The 27,094-nt window shown below is 40.7% G+C and overlaps 1 protein-coding gene across 5 annotated transcripts in view; it reads left to right on the top strand.

Moving 5' to 3' along the window:
- The window catches only part of CDK8 (cyclin dependent kinase 8), a 166,782-nt gene that overhangs the window by 102,342 nt on the left and 37,346 nt on the right, over positions 1-27,094 (top strand). The window lies entirely within an intron of this gene.

Here is a 27,094-nt window from a genome sequence, read left to right as displayed (position 1 = left end):
GCAATGGTCCGGGATGAGCATGAGCGGCATGGCACCCACCCCCGGCTCGGGCTCCTCCCTGGCCACCTGCTGCTTGGTGCACTACAGGGCCTAAACCGGCAGCAGACATTCCCTGAGGGGTTCCAGATTGTGAGAAGGCACAGGCCAGGCTGAGGGACCCCCTCCAACCCCCCACCCATGCACGAATCTGTGCACCAGGCCTCTAGTCCTATATAAAGGAGTAAACAGAGGCACCAGTTGAAGTAATGTGGGACAAGTTATTTCAGGCCCCCCCCCCACACACACACAAGTTACCTGCTTATATAAAATATGAGTGTTGGGTTATGGACTATGAATAATTTTTATCCTTTTTATCAAAAGGAACTAAGTGTGAAATCTTAATGAAAACTTCAAATAAAAATATGTTTAAGTGATTCAAAGTAAGGAAAAGTTTGAAGTGTATTAGACTGATTGGATTGAGTTTGGTGGTTTTCCTGAGTCCAGTCAAATAAAAAGAAATGAAGCATCCAAATCATATTTGATACTTTTTGTGTACAGGGCCAAGGTTTGACTTAACAGTGGTGTCTGAACACTTCTGAAATGGTAGTCCTCCTGTATTAAGATAAAAGCACATTGGCAGGTGCATGAAAAGTATTCACTTCCACTGCCTCTGTTGTGACCATTTTGAGGACATCCAGCCAATTCATTCATTGTCTATCTGGCCTCTTTCAGTAGAACTGATTATTTTTTATAAAACTCTATAAATTTAGAAATGGTTTTCTTGTGCAGTTTGTGAAATAAATTTCCAAGTCAGTTAATTTTTCTTTTACTAGGAAAAATTCTGTGATAAATTAAAAATTCAAAAACACTGTCTCATATATGCGTGATAATATTTGTGAATTGAAGTGAAGACTGACAGTAGAGTCTGGCTCCAATTTCCTTTTTCTTCCATCTCATATTTTTTCAGCCATCCCAGAGCTTGTCCTGCCCACTTAAATCTCCTCCTACCTTCATCTCCAGCACTTGATATTTATTCATCCTTTAAAGCTCCACTCCTGCTACCTCATCAATAAAGCTCCCCCAACCCCCTACCCAATCACCATATCTGGAAATCTAGAATCCTCTAGCACTTACTTTGAAATGCCCAAGGGGCACTTAATAGTTTTGGTAATATGTTCTCTATTTGATTTTAAGCTCTTGAGGGCAAGGAGTGTGGCTTATTAATTATTTGTATCCCTACCAATGCCTAGAAGAATACATATGTATATACAATATTGCTTATATTTGTTGAATGAGTAAATTAGTTAATTTATAAAAGAAATAAAGTGGCTTCCACAGTTATTTTGTATAGGTTATTTCTGATATTAAACCTGATGCTTCACCAAATCTGCAGATACATATATACTCTGTTAAGTGTTTTTGGTTTTTTTTACTGTCCTCTTATCTCTGCTGTGATTTACTGCAGTAGAACACTACAGAAAAACTTTTCTATTCATACTACGTTTTAGTCCTTTTAGCAGTCTCCTCCTTTCTACCTAAAAACACTCAGCTGTTACCATCAATTCAAAGACGGTTCAACTAATGATATTGATCTGTTATTCTCTTTTATCACACTCTTCCTTTACCCAATATTTTTGTTTCACCCAGTAAAACCTATTTCCTGACCCTTTGCTTATTTCTGATGTTCTCTTTAATCTTAAAGTTAGAATAGCTCCGTCATAATGTATTTACATCCCTCACTTTGCTTCCAGAAACATCTTAGAGTCCCTTCTTGTTAAATTATTCTTTAATTATAGATAAGGGGGCCTTACCTATGGTCTCCTAAACATACTAGCTGTTCTGAATTTGCAATTCTCATATTCCACTTTTATACAACATTTAACTGGCCCGTTTATCACTAGTCACAATGTAAATAATTTCTAGCTAGTAATTGTTCATTTTTAATGTATTAGTGCACTCAATGTTGACTGGATTTTATACTTCTTGTCGAAAATATTTGTGAAGCTATATCAGACAGATCATAGAAAAGGTATATACTTAAATCAGACTCTAGGTAGTAAAATAGTAAAGACTTGGGCTTTTGACGTATTTTCTAAGGAACTTAATAGAAAGTAACGTAGAAGTTAATATGACTGGCCTATTTATCATTGTTTTTTGTTATTGTATTCATCAAGTTCTCATTAATATGTTCTACTTTTTAAAAAATCTAATATCCAAATTTTCATTTTAATGATTCCTTTAATGGTTTTAACCATAGTGTTAGCTAACTTGGAACTGCCAGACACATAGGGTTGTATTTTGCCTTGTTGCATAAGTGGAGTATAATTTTAAGTTAGATATACTATAATATAACTTTTCATCATGGTGTGTGTTTTTTTTTATCAACATGAATTGCAAGGTTGTATATGAAATTTGGAGCGTTTTGTAGTATTGCACCTATTGCTAGTTGGTCACTCCTGTCCTAAACCAATTCAAAATAGGTTTTTTATGCCATAGTAAAATTTCCTAGGAAATAAATCTCTGCAGAAATTTTCTTTGGGAGTATCCCAGTGGGGATGTGAAATAGCCCTGGGGACCAGTGCTAAACATATTTAAAAGATGCTGGAGCTATTTCAAAGCTTTAATCTGACTTATTTTCTTAAATATCTGATAGTGCTGCTGTCCTGCAGTTTATTTTAATTATACTGGGTAACTTAGAATCATTTGGTGGTGCTTTAGCTGTCCTTGGTGAAGGATGTTTTGGTTTCCTAGCAACCGGTAAATAAGATTGAACTCTCAGAAGTCAACCCTAAAACTTGATTTCATAGGGCCTGTTTTGTCAAGACATGTTATTTTATTATGTATTGATGGTAGCATGATAAATTATTGTGGTATTTTTGGATCTGATTCTTTATATTTGTGTGAAAGATTGCCTTGTTTACTAGTTTTGCTTACTAATATCAGTGTTTCCTCATGATTATATATTTTTTTGTTTATGGTGCACTTTCTTAATGTCTGCTGAACTGTATGAGAGAAACTGAGCAACAAAGAGTTAAATGACTTAATTCTGGTTACTTGGAGAACTCTAACCAAGCTGGACCACTAAATTAAGGGATTTTTCCTCTAGGTCAGTGATTTTTAAATTGCAGATTGTATGTCATAAGTGAGTCAGGAAATCACACTACACAACCAGCCTTTTGTATATTTATTTATAGCAAAAATATCAAAGTGCATCATATGTATTTAAGGCAGTTGTTTCATGAAACTTCTTTTCAATTACATATGTTTATATGTGGATATGGTCATGTAATATTAAATTATTTTCTTCCTGTGGGTTGTGTTCAAAAAGGTTTAAAAGCCACTACACTAGGCTCTTTTCTAAATGGTATTTGATAATTGTTAGGAAAAGAGAACATCAAAGGAAAAACTTAGTTAAATCTTTAGAAAATACTTAGTAGTTTACTGTTTTATGCAAACTTCTTGACATTGATTATAAAATCTTTTTGAATACAGCCCTTTATAGAATATACTTTTGTGAGTAGGGTTTATATCTGGGTGGGAGAATTTCAGGCAAGTTCCATTTTCTTCCTTTAATACCTTTCTAAATTGTCTGCATAGTTTGCAGTTAACATATATTATTATATTGTTACTAGAGGCCTGATGCACGAAATTCATGCAAGAGTAGGCCTTCCTTTCCCCAGCTGCCGGCACCAGCTTCCCTCTGGCACCTGGGACCCAAGCTTCCCTCTGGCCGCCAGCAGGCACCCAGGACCCGGGCTTCCCTAGCAGCCCTGGCTTCATCTGGAAGGTTGTCTGGTCTAATTAGCATATTATGCTTTTATTATTATATACTAGAGGCCCGGTGCACGACTTCATGCACCAGTGGAGTCCCTTGGCCTGGCCTGCGGGATCAGGCCTAAATCGGCTCTCTGAAATCCCCTGAGGGGTCCCGGATTGTGAGAGGGTGCAGGCCAGGCCAAGGGACCCCACCGGTGCACGATCAGGGCTAGGGAGGGATGCGGGAGGTTGGCCAGCCAGGGAGAGACCACAGGAAGGCTCCAGGGCATGTCCGGCCTGTCTCGCTCAGTCCTGAATAGGCCAGACCCCAGCAGCAAGCTAACCCACCGTTCAGAGCGTCTGCCCCCTGGTGGTCAGTGCACGTTATAGCGAGCAGTTGAGTGGCCTTAGCATATCATTAGCATACTATGCTTTGATTAGTTGAGCAGATGACTGGACACTTAACATATTAGGCTTTTATTATATAGGATAGTCAGAAAAAGAAATGTTTAACAGACTGATAGATCTCAGAGGGGAGGGGTCGTATGGTGGGAACAGGAAGAGATTAACCAAAGAACGTATATACATATGTATATACTAGAGGCCCAGTGCATGAAAATTCATGCACTGGAGGGGTGGTCCCTCAGCCCAGCCTGCCCCCTCTCACAATCTGGGGGCCCTCAGGGGTGGGAGGCAACCTGGCGATCAGGGGAAGGCAACGCCCCCATCACACCTCTGCTGCTGCCACTGCCGGCAGCACAAGCCTCGGCCGGCCTTGGGTGGCTGGGAGCCACCATCCGAGGCTTGCCTGTGCCTTGGGCATCAGCTGGGCAGCCACCAACCCACCTGGTTGTACTGTTGATATTTGGCTCTGTTGACTAATGAGTTTGCCGCCATCCTAGGCTTGCCTTCTCCTTGGGCCGGCCCTGGGCAGCTGGGGGGATGAGGGGACTGGGGGACTCTGGAGGCAGGTGCACAGAGCAGCCGGACCCACCTGGGGACGGGCCCAGCCGTGCCGCGCGCCTACCACACCGGCGGGGCTGAGGGGACTGGGCGCCACCATCTTGTGGCTGTGGGTGCCGCCATATTTGAGGGCGTGGCAGTCAATTAACATATTCCCTCCTTATTGGCTGTGGGCGCTGCCATCTTTGTGAGGGCATGACAGTCAATTAGCATATTCCCTCTTTATTAGATCGGATAGCTGTGAACACAGACAATAGTGGGGTGAAGGCCTGGGGTGGGGCAGGGGCTGGGTGGATGGGGACATAGCAGGGGAAAATGGAAGCCTTCTGTAATATTGTCAACAATAAAAACTATGTAGTAAAACTTTTGAGGAAAATGTCTATTTAGTCTTATTAAAGTTTACACATAATATTCAATGTGGTTTAGTGTATTTTATGTTAAAGGATTGTTGCTATTAAATATAAAAAGTCATGAATACACTTGCGACCTTAAAGGGGGCCAGTAAATTCTTTAGGAGGGAACAAACAGAAAGGGCCTAAGACTAGCCATATGCTGAAAGAGATAAAGCAGCAAAGTAATTGAATAGTTGGGGAGAAAGGAACCTGCATTCTTGTCCTCTGTTTTGCCCTTTCTCTGTGCTTTAGCTTCTTTGAAGTGAGTGTTAGGAACATATTAAGCATGCTTCCTTAACACACAGCTTCATGGAAGAAAACTGCTTTGTAATTATCAGATTTAATCATTGCTTATTACTTGTGATTTGCTTCATTTATTGGGGGCTCCTGGGATTTACTCTGATTTTCTTGTTTAATTGTGTAGTTAGTAAAACATAAAATTGCATCTATAAAATATAGGCTTGCAGATAAAACAAAGGTTTTATTGATAACAACTGGTTAAGACAAACTTAAATGAAGTTTGCATTAATTTTGTTAACATTATGAATAGTGTGGTTATTCTAGAGTATTTTTACTTAAATAACCAATTGGGTAGTTTTCCTGCTTGACAATATCTGATTGCAAACAATCCATTAAGTTTCTTAATAAATGCTACATTTGCTTAATTTTTATAGTGATATTGAGCTTACACAATGTACTATGTTTTATTATTTGTAAATAACAAAAAAGTGGCCCACTCAATTTTACTAAATGGCACAACTGCAAATATCATACCTATTTATATGGATATATTACAAGATGATAATAAAAACATTATGCCATTTAGTTTGCATATTGTTTCAATTATACTTTTTCTTAGATTCTGAATTAGTCTTTCAGACACTTTATCAGCACAATGCTAGAATCTTTTTAGTCAGATTTCTGACCAATTAAGAATGGTTATTGTAAATAAGCTCATCAAGTTGTTTTTTAAAAAAATAGAGTTTAAGACAATATTTTTGAGTGATCCTGAAAATTAACCAGAAATAGAGAATTATCTGAGTTGTAAGTCAGATACATCTTTTCTCTGCTTTTACATAATTGTTGTGATACCTCATTATGTGATTTACATAACTGCTCCCATTTTTATAAATAAAATTTACTGTCATCCAGAGCAGTGTGTTTCCCCAAATAGGACAGATTTGGGGTGGTTTTGTTTAAGAGAGTTTTGAATCATGTTATTGGAGACCAGAATTTACCACTTTCTGCCTACATCTGCTATAAGCTATTACCTTATTTAATAGTAGAGGCCCAGCGTGCATGAGCAGCTTGCTCCTGCTTGCCTCAGCAGGCCACCCCGCCCATGGCCACTGGTAGCTCACACCCCGCCCTCCGCAGCTCATAGCTCTCTGCCGCTGGTAGCTCAAGCCCTGCCCCACCCGCCACAAGAGCCTCTGCTTATTTGGTCGTGATGATGTTACGGTGTTACGGCCACGGGCCTTTTATTAATATAGATGGTGTTAATGGTGAACCCTCCCCCCACTTGATTTCTTCGGGCCTTTAAATTTTTACATTAGCAAAAGAGAATACACTGTGTGTAGTCAGAATACCAGGAAATTTTTTTTTTCAAAAGAGTTCAGAATTCTCTAAATTATACTCTGAAAAAGCGTATATAAAATTAATATTTTAGTTCATCTTTTAAATAATAAACTCAGGCCTGAGAGTATTATATAATCCAGATTTCTGAACATTTGCCAAAGTAATTTAAAGATAGAATGTATTAGGTTTGGTTTTCTCCGACTTCACCTAACCTGTTTTATATAAACCTGTTTTATGTCACTGGTGCCCATGGCCAAATACAGTTTTCATGAAGTCTTTTCAGTTTGGCAACCATATCACTTTACAAACAAATGAGAAATGATCAAACAAGGGGTAAAAAGTAAGTCTTCTTGCCCTTCCAGTGTGGCTCAGTGGTTGAGCATCTACCTATAAACCAGGAGGTCATGGTTCGATTCCAAGTCAGGGCACATGCCTGGGTTGCAGGCTTGATCTCCAGTGTGGGGTGTGCAGGAGGCAGGCGATGAATGATTCTCTCTCATAATTGATGTTTCTATCTCTCTCTCACTCTCCCTTCCTCTCTGAAATCAATAATATATATATATTTTAAAGTAAGTCTTCTTACAGAAACCAGCACAAGCAACTAGCCATATTTCAAAGTTAGTTCAACATTAATGTTCAAGATTTTGTGTAGATTTTTATAAATGTTTTCCTAACCAACACAAATTTTAATTTAGATTTAGTAAAGCTAAGTTTTCTCAGGCACAATTAAATGCACAATAGTTAATTGAATGAAAGTTTCCTACCCTCAGGATAGCTGGATTTTCCTTTTCCTTTATTCATATTACTTCGTTATAATTACCTATGTCCATGTTTAATTATTTAATTTATATATAATTTGCCTTCAGATTTATGTCAGCTATAGATACAGTACTCTAAATAGTATATAATCTGAGGATTCTTAACTTTCTGTTCTAAAATAGATGTCTGAATTTAAGATTAGTTTCAATTCTCTGAATTTGCACATGTTTTCAAATCACAGAAAGGCTTGTAATTCAGGTTAGTACAGTTTAAGATGTCTACTTAACAAAAATATAAAAGGTAAACATAGGCTGCTTTAAACATCTTTTAAAATTTTGTTTTTAAACATCTTATACCAGTTGAAGTGAAGATCATATTTTTCCCCATAATTTCATAGACTAATAGACCATGAAGTTGGAAGGCATATTAGAAGTAAGCTGACCATTCCAATTCCTTGCGTGATGTGGTAATTAATTCTTGGTAATATCTGCAGAAGATAATCATCCTGTGACGGCTCATCACTACCAGTAGTGGCTAGCATTCTGCCTTATTAGGATAGACTTCTTGTTACACAGCTGTAAGCCTTAGAAGGTTGAGTCACAAATTTGGTGTTCATGATATTCGTCCTTTGGCCTCTCTCTTTTGATTGATCTTCTCTTTTATTGTCTTTCCTTTTGTTAACACATGATGGTAATATCAGATGTTGTCTGGGACTTTCTGGTGAAGAGGAAGAGGGAAATTTGACAATAAAAAGAAGTAGGTGAAAAGTAGGAAGAAGTGACGAATAACAAAAGGAAAAATAAAGGGTTGAGTATAGTAAGGAGTAATTAAGGATCTTATGTTTTCTATTCCTGAATAATCACTTTCTATTATCATGAGCTAAAGAGGAAAAATTAAGCTGCTATTATAGTTGGCCTGAGATTTGTTTGAATCTTAGTTCCTGTAAAGGCATAAACCATAACAGTTTCACCACTTAATTATGTAACCTTTGAAAGAATTACCTCTCTGTATTACTTTCCTCATATATAAAAACTAGAGGCCTGGTGCATGAAATTTGTGCACAGGGCGGGGGAAGGTCCTTCAGCCTGGCCTGTGCCCTCTCATGGTCTGGGACCCCTCGGGGAATGTCTGCCTGCCAGGGATCGGGCCTAAGCCAGCAGCCAGACATCCCTCTCACAGTCCAGGACCTCTCGCTCCTTACCACCCACCTGCTCGCTGCACTTGCCAGCCATGAAGCCGGCTTCTGACTGAGCGGCGCTCCCCCTGTGGAAGAGCACTGACCATCAGGGGGAAGCTCCTGTGTTGAATGTCTACCCCCTGGTGGTCAGTGCACGTCATAGCGACCAGTCATTCCACCGGTCGTTCCACCCTTTGGTTGATTTGCATATTAGGCTCTTATAATATAGGATGGGCCATACCTGTATTTTTGTCTTTTAGATAGAGATTCATTTGAAGTATTAGGACTATGTCTGGCACAAAATAAATATTCACTAAGTGCACTTTACTTTCATCATCAGGTTGCCCTAGGACCATGGTCGGCAAACTGCGGCTCGTGAGCCACATGCGGCTCTTTGGCCCCTTGAGTGTGGCTCTTCCACAAAATACCGTGGCCTGGGCGAGTCTATTTTGAAGAAGTAGCATTAGAAGAAGTTTAAGTTTAAAAATTTTGGCTCTCAAAAGAAATTTCAATCGTACTGTTGATATTTGGCTCTGTTGACTAATGAGTTTGCCGACCACTGCCCTAGGAAAATAAGTGCCTTAGGGCAAAGAACTTTATTCATTTTATTTACTGCTATATCTTCAGTACACAGAAGAATATTGTATGTATAATAAAAATTTATTAAATGAAAAATGGATTCTTCTGAGCTCTACCTTCAACACCAATCTCAGATCAAATTACACTAAGACCCTCCCATAACTCAAATTTGAATATAACACTGTAGGCCATGGGTCCCAATTATCTGACCAGTGTCTTTTCTCAAAGAAGAGTAAACTGTAGTGCTTATTTTCAGAAAGAAGATGATTCAGGAAGTGTAAACCATGAAGAGAAGGGCAAATTTGGCAGAGATTCTGCAGTTCTAGCTCAGTATCCCTGGATCAATCCAATAAATCAAGTGCCAACTAATAGCAAGATTCCAAAATTCTTTGTTGCCAGGACATGGATTTGGATTTTGCAGGTAGATTTCCAGGACTGCTAATTGTACAGGCTCACCTTGATCATTTCATTAATTTCTGTTTACAATAATCTAGCCCGCCAGTTTACACTGTTGAATTTTTTTCTTCAAAATTTTTAAAATATATTTTTAGTGATTTCAGAGAGGAAGAGACGGGGAGGGAGATAAAAACGTCAATGATGAGGGAGAATCATTGATAGGCTGCCTACTGCACACCCCCTACTGCAGATTGAGCCTGCAAAGCAGGCACCTGCCCTGACCAGGAGTCAACTAACCGTGACCTCCTGGTTCTTGGAAGCTCAACCACTGAGCCACACTGGCTGAGCACATTGTTGAATTTTTTGGATTCCACGTATTAACTCTGGACTTGGCCTCTCATCATTTCTGTCACTATGATTTTAATCTAGGTCATCTGGATTAATGCAAAACTCTCGAGTGGTCTTCCTGATTTTTAGTTTTATGTTTTTATGACCTAATATCTATATAGCAATCTAGACCCCTCTAAAAAGTAAATCAATCATGTCATTCGGGACTACCTAAAATTTCGCAAGTTTCCCACCTGTGAGACTGATACACCAAAATCTATCCCAAATGTATCATATTATGTCTTTTTACTGCAAAGACTGGAAAGCTGAAAACTGCGACATTGTTTTATGTATCACTAAGAAAGAAAACATGCTGCAAATTTGACTGTCACACCACAGAGGTTATAAGACATAACCCAATTAAAGAAATGTTAAAATTAAAAAGAAAGTGAAAATTGGAATCCATGAAACACATTTTTCTTGCCATTTGGTAATCAAAAATTGCTGGTATGTATTTACTCATACAATGGCAAAAAATTGAGGAAATTATTATTTCTGTCTTTAATGATAATTCTTAACTTTCACCATTATATATGATATTTCCTCTGGGGTTTTGGTGGGTACCTTTATCAGGTTAAAGATGTTCCCTGTATGAAATTAACTAGAGGCCTGGAGCATGAATTTGTGTACCAGTGGGGTCCCTCAGCCTAGCCTGTGGGATCAGGCTGAAACTGGCTCTCTGACATCCCCCGAGGGGTCCCAGCTTGCGAGAGGGTGCAGGCCAGACTGAGGGACCCCACCAGTGCACGATAGGGGCCGGGGAGGAACGTGGGAGGTTGGCCAGCTAGGGAGGGATTGCAGGGGTGCTCCAGGGCATATCTGGCCTGTCTCGCTCAGTCCCAATCGGCCAGACCCCAGCAGCAAGCTAACCTACCAATCAGAGCTTCTGCCCCCTGGTGGTCAGTGCACGTCATAGCTACTGGTTGACTGTTTGCCCCTGGTGGTCAGTGCACATCATAGCGAGCAGTTGAGTGGCCTTAGCATATCATTAGCATATTATGCTTTGACTGGTTGAATGGCCAACCGGTTGACCAGACACTTAGCATATTAGGCTCTTATTATATAGGATTGTTTCTTAAGAATGAATTTTACTAAATGCTTTTTCTGCATATTTTGAGATGGTCATATGATTATTTCCTTTAATCTGTTAATGTGGCAACTTACATATATACTAGAAGCCCGGTGCACGAAATTCGTGCACTGTCGGGGGGTGTCCCTCAGCCCAGCCTGCACCTTCTCCAGTCTGGGACCCCACAGGGATCGGGCCTAAACCAGCAATCGGACATCCCTCTCACAATCTGGGACTGCTGGCTCCCAACTGCTCGCCTGACTGCCAGCCTGATCACCCGCTAACCATTCCCTGCCAGCCTGATTGATACATAACTGCTCCCCTCCTGGCCCGATTGCCCCCAACTGCCCTCCCCTGCTGGCCTGGTTGCCCCAACTGCCCTCCCCTGCCAGCCCAGTTACCCCCAACTGCCCTCCCCTGCAGGCCTAGTCCCCCCCAACTGCCCTCCCCTGGAAGCCTGGTCCCCCCCAACTGCCCTCCCCAGCTGGCCTGATTGCCCACAACTACCCTCCCCTGCTGGCCATCTTGTGGTGGCCATCTTTAACCACATGGGGGCAGCCATCTTGTGTGATGGCATGCCGGTCAATTTGCATATTCTTTATTATATAGGAAAGTATTACTTTGTTTTGTTTTGTTCAAAAATCATTGCAAATTTAGTCTGGACTTACGCTATGCTCACAAGTTTGTTCTATGGAAAAGCCACACAGTTCTTCTGTAAGTCATGCTTTCCTTACTATTTTTCTCTATATATATTTACTAGAGGCCTGGTGCACAAAATTCGTGCATGGGTGCAGTCCCTAGTCCTGGCCGGCAATCAAAGTGCAAGCGCCTGGTGTGGAAGGGCAGCTGACCTCTGGGCCCTGGGCAAGCATCTGGGCCCCTGGACTCTGCATGCCCCCCTCCACCTGAGTCACAGTGCCTGAGTCCCCACGCAGAGATGCGGTGAGCGTGGCCAGATGCCGCAGGCCAGGGCGCAGCGTGGGCCTCTGGGCCACCCAGTGGCGCTGCACGGAAGCCGAGCGGGCAGCGCGCTCTCTCCTGGCCGACCTGGCAGACCAGCTCCTGCGCGAACCCACGGGGAGCCCAACCAGCCCCTGCGGTCCCAGTGGCTGCGTCCCGGCTCACCCGGAAGAGGCCGCGCCGCACAGGTGTGGGGCGGGCTTCTGGGCGCCTGTCACCTCAGCGCAGGGGCTTTAGCCTGGTGTCCCTGGGGACGGTAGCAGAGGGAGTGAGAGCAAGCTTGGCGGACACCCTTCATTCTCACTGCACCTCCGTCCCGGTCAACCCTGCCCCCAGGTAGCTGGCAAGAGGTCGCAGTGCATTGTCGATGCCTGCCATGATCTGTGCTGCCCCCTGGTGGTCAGCGCACGTCATAGTGAATGGTTGAACTCCCGGTCAAACCATCACCTGAGGGGACAATTTGCATATTAGGCTTTTATTATACAGGATTATTATTAATACTATTAAAGATATCTCCCATTTTCCCCACCTTTACCCACCTTTACCCCCCTCCTCCCAGTTCCTACACACCCCCTCATCAGGTCTTCACTACCCTATTACCTGTGTCTATGGGTTATGCACATAAGTATATACATTCTTTATTTTATCTCTTCTCATCTCCCCATCCCCAAATTGCGGTATTTCAGTCTGTTCCATGCCTCCATGCTTTGGGTCTTATTTTATTGGTGAATTCTTTTTGTTCATTAGATTCCACAAATAAGTGACATCATGTGATATTTGTCTTTCTCAGATTGGCTAATTTCACTTAGTATAATATTTTCCAGGTCTATCCATGCTGTCCCAAAGGGTAGGAGATCCCTCTTTTTTACAGCTGCATAGTATTCCATTGTGTAAATGTCCCACAGCTTTTTTATCCATTCATCTACTGATGAACACTTGGGCTGTTTCCAAATCTTAGCTATTTGAAATAACGCTGTTATGAACATAGGGGTGCATATATTCTTTCTGATTAGTGTTTTGGGATTTTTAGGATATATTCCCAGAAGTGGGATCACTGGATCAAACGGAAGTTCCATTTTTAATTTTTTGAGGAAATTCCATACTGTTTTCCATAGTGACTGCACCCGTCTGCATTCCCACCAGCAGTAAACTAGGGTTCCTTCCCTTTTCTCCACATCCTCACCAGCACTCGTTTTGTTGATAGCAATCCTGACAGGTGTGAGGTGATATCTTGTTGTTTTAATTTGCATTTTTCTGATGATTAGTGACTTTCAGCATTTCTCATATGTCTCTTGGCCATTTTATGTCCTCTTTGGAGAAATGTCTAGGTCGTCTGCCCATTTTTTAATTGGATTGTTTGTCTTTTGTTAAGTTGTATGTGTACTTTATATATTTTGGATGTTAACCCCTTATCAGATGTATCATTGGCAAATACGTTCTCCCATACAGTGGATTCCATTTTCATTTTGATGGTGGTTTCTTTTGCTGTGCAGAAGCTTTTTATTTTGATGTAGTCCCATTTGTTTATTTTCTCCTTAGTTTCCTTTGCCCGAGGAGATGTATCGGCAAAAATTCTGCTATGTGAGATGTCTGAGATTTTACTGCCTGTGTTTTCTTCTAAGATTTTTATGGGTTCATGCCTTACATTTAAGTCTTTTATCCATCTTGAGTTTATTCTTGTATATGGTAGAAGTTGGTGATGTAGGTTCATCTTTTTGCATGTGTCTGTCCAGTTTCCCCAACACCATTTGTTGAAGAGACTGTCTTTACTACATTGTATGTTCTTGCCTCCTTTGTCAAATATTAATTGACTGTAGTGGTGTGTGTCAATCTCTGGGGTCTCTGTTGTGATCCATTGATCTATATGCCTGTACTTTTGCCAGTACCAGGCTGTTTGGGTTATAATGGCTTTATAGTATAGTTTGTTACCCGGTATTGTGATCCCTCCAACTACTTTCTTCTTTCTCTGCAACTTTTGTGGTTCATATAAATTTTTGGAGTATTCTAGTTCTGTGATGTATGCCCTTGGTATGTAAATAGGGATTGCATTGAATCTATAGATTGCTTTGGGTAGTGTAGACATTTTAATGATGTTAATTCTAATCCATGAACATGGTATACATTTCTATTTGCTTGTATCTTCCTCTATTTCTTTTTTCAATATCCTCTAGTTTTTCAACTACAGGTTTTTTACCTCCTTGGTTAAGTTTATTACTAGGTATCTTATTTTGTTGTTGTTGCAATGGTAAATGGGGTTGCTTTTTTAGTTTCTCTTTCTGAGAATTCATTGGTGGTAGATAAAACTGCCCTGGTTTCTGGGTATTGATTTTGTATCCTGCTACATTGCCAAATTCATTTAAGTCTAGTAGTTTCTTGATGGAGTCTTTAGGTTTTTCTATGAACAATATCAGTCATCTGGAAATAATGACAGTTTTACTTCCTCCTTTCCAATTTGTATGCCTTTTATCTCTTCTTATCTGATTGCTGTGGCTAGGACTTCCAGTACTATGTTGAATAAGAGTGGTGAAAGCAGACATCCTTGTGTTGTTTCTGATCTTAAGAAAAATGCTTTTACTTTTTGCTTATTGAGTATGATATTGGCTGTAGGTTTGTCTTATATGACCTTTATTATGTTGAGATACGATTTCTCTGTTCCCACTTTACTGAGAGTTTTTATCACAAAAGAGTGCTGGATTTTGTGGAATGCTTGTTCTGCATCCATTGATATGATCATGTGATTTTTATCTTTCAATTTGTTTATGTGATATATCACATTTATTGATTTGAGAATATTGTACCAGCCTTGCATCCCTGGAATAAATTCCACCTGATCCTGGTTTATGATCTTTATAATATATTGCTGGATCCGATTTGTTAATATTTTGTTGAGGATTTTAGCATCTGTGTTCATCAGGGATATTTGCCTATAATGTTCTTTCTTTTTAGTATCTTTATCTGGTTTTGGAATTAGGATAATGCTGGCTTTATAAAAAGAGCTTGGAAATGTTTCTTCCTCTTGAATTTTTTTGAATAGTGTGAGGAGAATAGGTGTTAGTTCTTCTTTGGACATTTTGTAAAATTCTCTTGTAAATCCATCTGGTCCAGGGCTTATGTTTGCTGAAAGTTTTTAAGTTATTGCTTCAGTTTTATCATTTGTTATTAGCCTATTTAAGTTTTCTGATTCTTCCTGATTGAGTTTTGGAAGATTGTATGTTTCTAGGAATTTGTTCATTTCACACAGGTTGTCCAGTTTGTTGGCATATAGTTGTTCATAGTATTTGCTTACAATCCTTTTTCTGTGGTGTCTGTTGTTATATCGCTTCTTTCATTTTTTAATTTTATTTATATGGATCCTCATTGTTTCTTGATTAGTCTGGCTAGGTGTTTCATCCATCTTGTTTATCTTTTCAAAGAACCAGTTCTTGGATTTATTAATCTTTTCTACTGATTTTTTATTCTCTGTGTCATTTATTTCTCCTCTGATCTTTATTATTTCCTCCCTTTTACTTCCTCTGGGCTTTTCTTACTGTTCTTTAATGCATATAGTTGTAGGGTTAGATAGTTTATTAGTGCTTTTTCTTGTTTCTTGAGTTAGGGCTGTAATGCTATGAACTTCCCTCTCAGGAATGCTTTCATTGTGATTTGGGTGGTTGTATTTTCATGAGTTTTTTAATTTCTTGCTTGATCTCATTGGTAAACCCTTCATTGTTTAATAACATGTTATTTAGCCTCCATGTATTTGAGTGTTTTTGAGTTTTTTTTATTGTAGTTGATTTCTAACTTCATGCCATTGTGATTGGAGAAGATTCTTGGTATTATATCAGTCTTCTTGAATTTGTATAGACTTGTTTTGTGCCCTAACATGTGGTCTGTCTTTGAGACTGTCCCATGTGCGCTTGAGAAGAATGTATATTCTGTTGCTTTGGGGTGAAATGTTCTGTAAATATTAGTTAGATCCATCTGATCTATTGTGTCATTTAAGGCCTCTGTTTCCTTGTTAAATTTTTTGTCTGAAAGATCTATCCATTGATGTCAGTGGGATGTTAAAGTACCTGCTATGACTATATTGCTATCAATCTCTACCTTAAAGTACATCAAGAGGTTTTTTTATGTACTTGAGTGCTCCTATATTGGGTGCATATATATTTATAAGGGTTATATATATATATTTTTTAAATCATTCCCTTTAGTATTATGCAGTGGCCTTATTTGTCTTTTGTTATGGCCTTTATTTTGAAGTCTATTTTGTCTGATGTGAGTATTGCTATCCCAGCTTTTTTTCCTTTACATTTGCATGGAATATATTTTTCCATGCCTTCACTCTCATTCTGTCTATATCTTTGTTCTGAGGTGGGTCTCTTGTAGACAGCATATATATGATTCATGTTTCTTATCCATTCATTCACCCCATGTCCTTTGCAGCATTTAATCCACTTACATTTAAGGTTATTATTGATACATATTTATTTATTGCCATTTTAATTTTCTCTATGCCTATTATCCTCTCTTCTTTTCTTCTTCTTAAAGCAGTCCCTTTAACATATCTTGCATTGCTGATTTGGTGGTAATGTACTCCTTTAAACTTTTTTTTTTTTTTTTAAGAAAGCTTTTTATTTCACCTTCAGTTTTAAATGATAGCCTTGCTGGATACAGTAGTCTTCGATTAAGACCTTGGTTTTTATTACTTTCAATACTTCATGATTTCAAATACTTCTGGCCTGAAGTGTTTCTGTTGAGAAATCTGCTAACATCCTAATGGGAGCTCCTTTGTAGGTAATTTTCTGTCTTTCTCTTGCTGCTTTTAAGATTCTTTCGTTGCCTTTAACATTTGCCATTTTAATTATGATGTGTCTAGGTGTGGGTCTCTTTGGGTTCATCTTGATTGGGACTCTCTGTGCCTCCTGAACTTGTGTGACATTTCCTTCACTAGTTTGGGGAAGTTTTCTGTCATTTCTTTAAACAGGTTCTTTGTTCTTTGCTCACCCTCTTCCCCTTCTGGTATTCCTATAATGAGGATGTTATTACATTTCATGGTGTCCCAGAGCTCCCTTAGGCTATCTTCCTGCTTTTTAATTTTTTTTTCTATTTGCTGCTCTAATTGGATATTTATTTCTACCTTGCCTTCCAAATTGCTGCTTTAATCCTCTGCTTCATCCAGTCTACTTTTCCAGTGTGTTCTTGATGTCATATATCATTCTTCATTTCTGTCTGGTTCTTGTTCATGGTCTCTATTTTCTTTTTCATGCTGTTATAATTTGCACTAAGTTCCTTAATCATCTTTATAACCATTGCTTTGAACTCTATGTCTGATAGGTTGCTTGCCTCCATTTCATTTAGTTCTTTTTCTGGAGATTCCTTCTTTTCCCTCATTTGGGGGTTGTTTCTTTGTCTCCCCATTTTAGTTGTCTCTTTGTATTTGCTTCTATGTATTAGATAGAACTGTTATGCTTCCCATTCTTTGTGGGAGGGACTTAGGTAGAAGGCTCCAGTGTGCAGTCTCTTTGTTCACCTGAGCTGGGTGCTCTAGGAATGCCCCTTGTGTGCATTATTTGGGCTCTCCTGTTGTAATTGGGACTTGATTGTTGATGTACCCTCCAACTTGCTGCCAGAGAGGTTCAACTCCATTGTCAGCGTGCCAGCCATTATACAGATGCTGACAGAACAGAATAAGACACAACAGGGCCAAACCAAAACACCACAAAAATCAAGCTACTCAATGCAACAACAACAGGAATGACTATGAAGGAAAAAAAAAAAGAGAGAGAAAGCAAAGCAAAAAATAAATAAATAAAAAGAATACTAAAAGATACATGACCAAAGACTTAGAGGGGATATAAAAAAGAAGACGAAACAATAGCTATATGGAAGCAAGGAGGAAACTTAAAGAACTAGTATAGGAGGGAAAAAGTAGTTAACAGAAAACAAACAAAACAATAATAATGAATTTAAAATGTTGAAATAACCTGGCTAGTGTCGCTCACTACTTGAATGTCGACCTGTGAACCAAGAGGTTATCAGTTCAATTCCCAGTCAGGGCACATGCCCGGATTGTGGGCTTGATTCCCTAGTGGGGGTCATGCAGGAGGCAGCCAATTGATGTTTCTCTCTCATTGATGATACTGTCTATCTGTCCCTCTCCCTCCTCTTTCTCTAAAATAAATAAAACATTTTTAACCCTTTGCACTCACTTTTTTCTCGATTCCTTTATTCGACTCGGGATTTAATTTTTTAAATACCCCAGATTTTACAAAGCGCAGCAGTAGAATAAAAAACTGGAGTTTCTTTTCATACAAACTTATTTATTTAATGTAAGAAAAGCCCAAATAAAGGAGGAGGGATGGAGGGAGGGAAGGGATGGGCTGCCGATGCTAACCGTGTCGAGTCACACTCGACATCCGAGTGCAAAAGGTTAAATAGCAAAAGCAGTAATAAGTGGCTATATTAAGATATAGATAGGAAAAGTAATATAGATAAAATGAGAAAAAAGCAAAAAACCAAACAAAATAAGAAAAATTAATAATAAGTCTAGACTAAAGTAGAATAGAATCAAAGGAAAGAGAAATTAGAGATATGCAAGAAAAAAGAGAAAAAAGGAAAATACACACACACACACACACACACACACTCCAAAACCTTTGGGTCTGCCATTTGTGGAGCTCTCTGGATTTTGCTCTGATGTTGAATCTGGTCCCTTGGTGTGTCTATCCTGGGCCTCCTGGGAGCTTCTCTAGTGCAAGTTAATGTGAGTCACTGTCCCTTGCTGGCCCTGGGCAACCTGATTGAGGTCTGAGAGATTGAAGCTCCTGGTTATCCAAAGGTCAGGGACTCTAGACCAGAGGCTGGGTCTGTATTGAGGTTCACACCTTGATTGTCCCTGTTTTGAGCTATTCTCCCTTCCCCCACAGAGCTGGTCCTACAGGTGTCAGCTGCAGGTGCTTGGGTCCCACTGGCGTTCACGTAGCTGTGTGGTCCGGGCTGTGTCTGCAGTGGGTGCATCTGGGGTCTGGATTGTGTCCTTGGGGAGCATGTGCAGGGTTCTAGGCGGGGTGCCTGTGGTTCCGGCCTGGGCCATGTCTAGTCTGAGTGGTGGTGAGGCTGGGTGCCTCGCTGCTGCTGCTGCTCCCTGCAGCCTCCTCCTAGGAGGACCTTGTAAACCCTTCAAGATGACGTGGTTTCTGAGCCAGAGCTGTGCTCACCAGGGGAGCGCCCATGGCGGTAGCAAGTGCTCTTTGGCCATGAGAGCCTGAGCTGCTCACCCCTGAGACTTCTGTGTGATCAGACTATCCCTCACACAATCACACCTGTCCGCACACTCGCCCTTTCACTCCCTCAGTCACTTACACTCTCTCACTCCAGTCCTGCCAACTGCCATGTTAGAATCTTATTTTGTTTTTAATGTTGAACCATCTTGCATTAATGGGATTAGCATGCTTGGTCTTGATTTTTTTTCTTTTCAGTCACTATTGGATTCCCTTTGCTAATATTTTATTCCATCTATAGTCACAGGTGAGATTGGTTAATAATCTGTTTGTGTACTGTCTTGGTTCTGTTTGGTTATGATTGTATTAACTTCAGAAAATGATTTTAATCTGTATAATAGTTTGTATAATATAGTAATTATTCTTGAAAGGTTGGTAAAGCTCATCTGTACAACTCTGATTCAGGTGTATTGAAGTGGGGATGGATGATTTTTTACTACCATTTAATTTTCTTTAGTGGTTATTGAACTATTCAGATGTTCTGCAACGCCCTAAATTAAATAAGCATTTAGAAATAAAATACAAGTTACTCTAATTGATCCTAGAAGAGGTAGAAAAAGTAAGTAGACCAATAACTATAGAAGAAATAAAGACATTTGTTGCAAGGCTACCTCTGAAAAATGTAACATATGAAAATGGTTTCACTGTTGCTTTAATCCTCAAGTAACAAATAATCCTACATTATATAAACTGTTCTAGAGTAGTTAGTGCAAACTAGTGTTTCTTTAACAGCTTTGTAGTAAGAAAGAATTACACTGACACAAACCTGATAAAGATAATGCATATAATCCTGGACCAGTGTCACATATAAATATGTATGCATATATCTTAAACAAGATGTTAGCAAATAGATCCAGTTGGACATTAAAAGAATACTATGCTATAAGTAACTGAAGCTCATTTCAAGCATGTGAGGAGGATTCAATATCTGGCAATGTGTTATCAGAATTTACCATATCAGTAGTGGTAAGAGAGTAACACTATGATTATGTCAGTAGTTGTAACTGTAAAACTTCTGCAAAATTCAATTTCAGTATTTGACAGAATTTAATGTTCATTTCTGATTGAAATTCTTAATAAAATGAAGGAAAGAAGGAAACTTCCAAGCATGGAAAGTATATATAATTATGTACCCACATAATGGCGTTTTGTTTAATGATGGACCACATGTGTTGGTGGTCCCATCCTATATAATAAAGAACTAATATGCAAATGGTCATCGCGCCCTTGTGCCGGGGCTGGGGGACCTGAGGCCATGCCCTCCGCCCTGGCGCTGGGGCTGGGCGAGCTGAGGCCGGGCCGGGGGACCTGAGGCTACGCCCCCACCCCTGCCCAGCGGGGCTTGACGGGGGACCTGAAGCTGTGCCCCCTCCACCCTGCGGGGCTTGACAAGGGTGGGGTCAGCCAGGTCTAGGTCTCGCGCGGTTTCGAGGCACACACGGTGGGCGGGGACTTGACTGTAGGTTCCGCGGCGCGCCCCAGATTCTGACAGGAGGGAGATTGTCATATACATTTTACTAATTTTCTTTTATCTCTAGCACTTCTATTATAGAGAAAGGGCAAATAGCAATATTAAAATACCTTCTCTAATTAATTCTCTTTTAATATGCACAAATTTCATGCACTGGGCCACTAGTCCTATCTAATAAAAGAGTAATGTGCAAATTAACCGTCACTCCACGACAAAAATGGTGGCACCCATAGCCACAAGACGACGGCGCCCAGTCTACTCAGCCCCGCCAGAGTCCCCCAGTCTCAGGGAGGGCTGCCGCTGAGAGCCAGCAGAGTAAGCGGCCTGGCAGAATGCTGCCCAGAGGTCCTCCTGACCCTTTATAAAAAACAAAAACAAATTCACTCCCCATGGCACAGTCCGCTCCCAGCAGTGGCAGCCTGGGCTGGGGTCTCAGCTTGGGAGGGGGCGCGCACCCCCATGGCGCGATCCCCACCCATCGGCGGCAGCCTGCGGTCTCAACCACTGAGTCACACCAGCCAGGCAGATATGGAGGAATCTTAAATGTTTCTTTTTTTTTAAACATATTTTATTGATTTTTTTTTTTGCAGAGAGGAAGGGAAAGGGATAGAGAGCTAGAAACATCTATGAGAGAGAAACATTGATCAGCTGCCTCCTGCACACTCCCCACTGGATATGTGCCCCCAACCAAGGTACATACCCTTGACCAGAATCGAACCTGGGACCCTTGAGTCTACAGGCTGACGCTCCATCCACTGAACCAAACCAGTTAGGGCTGTCCAATATGTTAAAGAAAAAACCCTATCTAATAAAGAAGGAATATGCAGGGGAGGGCATTTGGGGGTGACCAGGTTGTCAGGGGAGGGCAGTTGGGGATGATTGGGCTGGCACGGGAGCAGTTAGGCATCGATCAGGCTGGCAGGGGAGTAGTTAGGGGGTGATCAGGCTGGCAGGCAGAAGCGGTTAGGGGCAATCAGGCAGGCAGGCGCGCAGTTGGGAGCCAGCAGTCCTGGATTGTGAAAGGGATGTCTGACTGCCTGTTTAGGCCCAATCGGACATCCCCTAAGGGGTCCCAGATTGGAGAGGGTTCAGGTTGGGCTGAGGGGCACCCCCCCCCCCCGTGCACGAATTTCATGCAACGGGCCTCTAGTAAGATTATAATGGAGATGAAAAACAGGACCCTTCACAGGTGTGCCAATTTTTATCTTTTATAGTATATTTTGACTGTACCTTTTTTTATGTTTAGATATTTAGGTACATAAATTCTTACCATTATGTTATAACTAAGGGCCCAGTGCACAAATTCGTGCACCTTGAAAGGAACTGTGGGCCATGAGGCTGTAGTAGGCAGAGAGGCAGGTCTCAGCCCATCCTCTGCGTCCCTGCCCGGCCCCTCCATGGCCCCTGATTCCCTGTCTGCCACCACTGCTCCCACATGCTGACGGCACCAGCCCCACTCGCACCCGCTGACGGCGCAGAGCTATTTGGGCCAGCACCACCAGTGGGTGCGAGTGGCAGCTGCTGCCCCAATCGCCGCTCAGGAGCACAGGGAGGTGGAGAAGCCCTCAGGGGCGATCAGGGCCTGCAGCTGCTGCTCGCACCCATTGATGATGCGGAGTGATCAGGACCAGCACCAGGCACTGGCAGCGAGTGCTAGTGACGGCTGTGGGTGCGAGCAGGGCCAGCACAGACAGTGGGTGCGAGGGGGTCTGGCGCCGGCAGCAGGTGTGAGCACCCGGCGGGACTGCGGCATGCAGGAGCAAAGAATTTTCAGTAACCACCAGCAGCTCACCTGATGACAGCGACCAGCGCCTCCCCTTGGTCTGGCGCCCCCGCTCACCTGCTCCATCATCCCATCACAGCTAATGTCCACCATGTTCCGCACACACCCCCTTGTTGTCAGCACACATCATAGCGACTGATTGTTCGGTTATTCCGCCGTCCGGTCTATTTGCATATTAGCCTTTTATTATATAGGATTGCCTACAGTATTCAGCAGAGTAATATGCTGTCTAGGTGTGTAGTCTAAGAGCAGTAGACAATACCGCATAGAGTAGGCTGTACCAACTACGTTTGTGTAAGAGCATTTTATGATGTTCACACAATGGCAAAATTGCCTGGTGATGCATTTCTCAGAACATATCCTTGTTAAGCAGTACATGACTGTGTACAGCTATTATCATTTTAACCTTCCCATCACTCCTGTTATTTAACAATGTTCTGGAACTCTTTTGTTCCAAATATAACCTAAATAACTGTGATAGGGGAGGTTACATAAAATAGGATAAGTGCAGTGGTTACTATGCATTTATTATTTGTTTACTGTTGAAGGAACAAATATAAGAATCAAAAGGGCCTTTATAAAAGATGTATAATAAATGTAAATAATATAGATTTAGAGAAAGCTGGAATTATGTCCCCCAAAATATTTATAATGACCTAGCCCTATAAGATGAGATTTCAGGTAAATTTCACTTTCTTTATACTTTTCTATATTTTCATTTTTGACAAGAATATATATTTTTATTTAATTTTTGAAAAATAGTTGCTAATGATAAACTTTTTAAATCTGTAAAAGGCATAAATGACTAAAAGCTAGAAAATGATCAAGAGCAACTGGGATCATCTTATCAGGTGGTATAGAAAAGTCATAATGGGCACATTGTCCAATCATGCATAGGTATCCTCTCCTCTAGGAGGTTTTTTTAAAGAATCACTGCAATAGTGAATCACTGTTAAAAGATTATAATGTTATCTGCCTTTATAATTATCATTATAAAATTTTATGACTGTTTATATACCAGGCATTATATTAAGCCTTTCATGTGCATTTGTCACATATAATCTTAGCAACAATACTAAGTTGTCATTTCTATCCATCTATACTAATAATAGAGAAATAGAGGCGCCCATGGGTCCGGGACGGAGTGGTGGACAGTCCGAGCCTTCTGGGCGGAGACATGCCTGCTTCGCGGCGGCAGCAGCAATGCCCGGGCCACGCGGGCCTCGGCCACCCTTGCTGGTCCAGGCGTCCTGGGCAGGGAATGGGAGCAGGACAGCGGTGGGGAGGCTGGGGAAGCGGGGGCAGTGAACACCTGGCCACGGCTGAGCCCTGGGCTGGATGTTATCATCCTCCCCCCGCCCCGCCCCCGAACGGAAGCTTTAAGAACAGAAGGAAGGAGGGGAAGAGCTTTATAAAGGAGTCAGTAGAGAGCAGAGTTAAAGAAGGAAAGAGGATGTATGAGTGAACTGTAAGAGCTATAATGAAAATCAAGTACAGTTGTGTACTGGGGACAGATTTTAAAAGTAGGAGTCAGAAAAGAAAAAAGGTAAATGATAGTGAATAATTAGGCAGGTAGATAGATATTAAAACAGTAGAAGTAAGTAGAGAAGAATGTATGGGAAAGGTAGGATGAGAGAGAAAGAGGGAGGGAAGAAAAGTTTTAAAGGGGATCCGGTAGAGCTTAAAAGAAGAATGGGAAGAAGGAAGAAATGGGGGAGGCAGCAAAGCAGGTCCGAGGGAGGAAGTGAAGAAAAAAATTAAGGTGGGAAGGAAGGAAAAGGGGAGGTAGGGCAGGGGTAAAGATAAAGGAAAGAAGGAATGTGGGGGGGGGGGTAGGAGAAAGATGAGAAGGATGATGGAACTGAAGTAGGAAATAAGGAGGAAAGAAAAGTTTATAAATGATGAGTCAGTAGGAAAAAGTGTTACATAAAGGAGAGAGGAAAATTGTGTGAGAGGAAGAAGCCAATAAGGAAGTCAAATACAATTGTGTGTGAAGGGGATAAGATTAAAAAAACGTTAATAGGGGCAACCAGGCTGGCAGGGGAGGGCAGTTAGGGGGATCAGGCAGGCAGGCAGAGTGGTCAGGGCAGGCAAGCAGGTGAGCGGTTAGGAGCCAGAGGTCTCGGATTGTGAGAGGGATGTCCAATGCAGGATCGGGCCTAAACTGGCAGTTGGACATCCCCCAAGGGCTCCCGGATTGGAGAGGGTGTAGGTCAGGCTGAGGGTTCCCCCACCCCCCACCCCCCACACGAATTTTGTGCGCCGGGCCTGTAGTATTTTATAAATGAGGAAATGAAGGTGAAGGATCCACAAGTAACAGCTGATGATATTCCTGATTATTTTTCAGCCTCTTTATTAGCTCTTACCTATTGTAATCTTCTGAAGATGTCTGTTATATTTCTCAAATGCTTTAGGGAAGAGAAAATTTGAGAACTGTTGGTCTAAAGTCTATGTCTGTTTAATTATAGGGGAAAAAAGTTATAGTATTGGAAAAAGTATATTTTATTTCAAAAGACTGAAACATTTTATATCAGCAAAATGAAAATACAACAAAGAACTTATGGTTGTGTTCAGTTTGGCAATTGTACAAAAAGAAATAGAAATATGTATTTATGTACCTTGACATTTTTCCATCAATTTATGACACATTTTTAAAAATAAAAAAATAAAAGAATGTGCAAAATTTATGGAATTGCTTTTTTAGAAAAATTGAGTGTATGCTAGAAGACAAAGATATACATAGTAAGTATTCATAAATGCACAATCCTACATTAATGTCTCAGAACACAGTAAAATGAACTAGAAATAAAAGCAGAATTATATTTTCTTAACTGTTTGACAGCATCAATTGAAAAATTAGCCATTTAAGATACAGAGTTTGAAAGTACAAAATACTCGAGTTAAATGTATACATTCATGGCAAATTGCTAGACTCATCCCAATGTTAGAATTCTTTGCAATCATACAAGTAGGCAAAAAGATATAGCTTTAAGCCAATTGTTTGAAAAGCAAATTAAAAAAACAACAGAAAATCTGGATTAGAAAAGGAAATAATAACAGATCTATAAAAGTTAAGACAGTGGTCGGCAAACTCATTCGTCAACAGAGCCAAATATCAACAGTACAACGATTGAAATTTCTTTTGAGAGCCAAATTTTTTAAACTTAAACTTCTAACACCACTTCTTCAAAATAGACTCTCCCAGGCCGTGGTATTTTGTGGAAGAGCCACACTCAAGGGGCCAAAGAGGCACATGTGGCTCGCGAGCCGCAGTTTGCCGACCACGGAGTTAAGAAAAACACCAAGACTAACTAAAAGTTATACCACAAGTGATATAAGCAATAAATTCATTCAATATACATATGTATAGACATACATTGTGTTTATAAACATATTTTAACAAGTTCAATTTTATTAGCAAAGTAATGCAATAATATTGAGGAGGTGCCATTTCCTTTTTTTTAAATCCTCATCTGAGGATATTTTTTTTCCTATTGCTTTTTAGAGAATAGAAGGGAGAGAAGGTGAGAGAGAGAGAAATCAATGTGAGAGAGACACATCAACTGGTTGCCTCCAACATGAGCCCGACCCGGAACCCAGGTACATGCCCTTGATCAGGAATCGAACCCATGACCCTTCTTTGTGCTGGTCAATGCTGAAACAACTGAGCAACACCGGTCAGCGCACTATTTCCTATTACTAAGTGATAGTAATCAATTTTGCACTGGCAGTGTAATGCAGGAGTTAAGAGGATGGACTCCGCCTGCATTTGAACCCTGGTTTTGCTAATGATGAACCAGTATGAAGTAGTTAATGTGGACTAACTCAGTTCAGCTGAGGTCTTTCTATCTTTGGTCATCTTATCTATAAATTGGAATAATACCTCATGAAGAGTTACTGTAAGGATGAAATTAATTAATCTATGTAGTGGACCTGGTACATAACTAGCATTCATGTTGCTGTTGCCAAATTGTCACTTCCATGCTTAAAAGTTTTTATTGAAATTTCATTTTCAAGAGAGAAAGAACATTTTATATGCAAAGTAGATCTGCATTATCTGGGTCCCCCCTTAGTAACCACATTTCCTGCCAGTGTACCCCGTGCACATCAGATTCTGCCTACAAATGACTTCTTGAATAAACCAAGCTATTTCCCGCTTCATTCAGAGGCTTCTTGTTTTCCTTTCTGTCTGAAAAGTTTTTCTCAACTCACCCACTTACGTAAGTTATCCTTTCCTCTGGGTAGTTCCTTCTTACCCTTCAGGTCTTAGCTCCAGTATCTCCTCAGAAAGGGCGTCCCTCACCATTCTCCAAAGTAGTACCCCCACTTTTCCTTTCCTTACCACCAGATACAAAGCAGGGTCCCCATTATTCTCTCTAATGGAATACTTTTTTCTTGTATAGCATTTATTATACTTTATAACATTTTATGTATTTGCTTACCTTTTCTAATATCTAGCTTTTCTGTGTGACAGGGATCATGTCTATTTTGTTAACCACTATCTCATATGCCAAGGACAGTACATGATATGCTCTCAGTATGTTGAATGAATGAACGTCAGCTGCTGTGACATAAATTACAACCTG

This window comes from Eptesicus fuscus, chromosome 7 (assembly GCF_027574615.1).
Source record: "Eptesicus fuscus isolate TK198812 chromosome 7, DD_ASM_mEF_20220401, whole genome shotgun sequence".
Taxonomy (NCBI): domain Eukaryota; kingdom Metazoa; phylum Chordata; class Mammalia; order Chiroptera; family Vespertilionidae; genus Eptesicus; species Eptesicus fuscus.
The sequence above is the reverse complement of the archived record's forward strand: the minus strand, read 5'-3'. Positions and strand labels throughout refer to the sequence as shown.